Below are 826 nucleotides of genomic sequence, written 5' to 3'. Positions count from 1 at the left end.
ATTATATATTGCTGGAAAGATCTAGATGTCTACTTTCCAACGCCGTTGAGAGCGCGCCATTTGGAGTTCTGTAGCTCCAGAAAATCCATTTTGAGTGCAGAGAGGTCAGATTCCAACAGCATCAGCAGTCCTTTTTGTCAGCCTTTTTCAGAGTTTTGCTCAAGTCCCTCAATTTCAGCCAGAAATTACCTGAAATCACAGAAAAACACACAAACTCATAGTAAAGTCCAGAAATGTGAATTTAACATAAAAACTAATGAAAACATCCCTAAAAGTAGCTTGAACTTACTAAAAACTACCTAAAAACAATGCCAAAAAGCGTATAAATTATCCGCTCATCAGCTATCCAAAGACATCTTGGACAGTTCAGACAGACCATCATAGAAAATACCTATGATGCTCCATTCAGAAAACATGTCAGAAGGACATTTTCTGATCAATTGTTTGTATCTTTCCCAAGCTTCATAGAGGGATTCTCCTTCCTTCTGTCTGAAGGTTTGGACTTCCACTCTAAGCTTACTCAATTTTTGAGGTGGAAAGAACTTTGCCAAGAAGGCATTGACTAGCTTTTCCCAAGAGTTCAGGCTTTCTTTAGGTTGTGAATCCAACCATATTCTAGCTATGTCTCTTACAGCAAAAGGGAATAGCATAAGTCTGTAGACCTCAGAGTCGACCCCCTTAGTCTTGACTGTGTCACAGATTTGCAAGAATTCAGCTAAAAACTGATGAGGATCTTCCAATGGAAGTCCATGGAACTTACAATTCTGTTGTATTAGAGAAACTAATTGAGGCTTAAGCTCAAAGTTGTTTGCTCCAATGGCAGGGA

The 826-nt window shown here is 39.1% G+C and overlaps 1 non-coding gene across 1 annotated transcript; it reads left to right on the top strand.

Moving 5' to 3' along the window:
- Window positions 1-414: 414 nt before the first annotated feature.
- Window positions 415-518, top strand: LOC130938491 (small nucleolar RNA R71). Its single transcript, XR_009069654.1, has one exon. It is a non-coding gene; the product is annotated as a small nucleolar RNA R71 (small nucleolar RNA).
- The last annotated feature ends 308 nt before the right edge of the window (window positions 519-826 follow it).

Source organism: Arachis stenosperma, chromosome 6, assembly GCF_014773155.1.
Source record: "Arachis stenosperma cultivar V10309 chromosome 6, arast.V10309.gnm1.PFL2, whole genome shotgun sequence".
NCBI lineage: Eukaryota > Viridiplantae > Streptophyta > Magnoliopsida > Fabales > Fabaceae > Arachis > Arachis stenosperma.
This window is presented reverse-complemented; position numbering and strand designations above follow the sequence as displayed.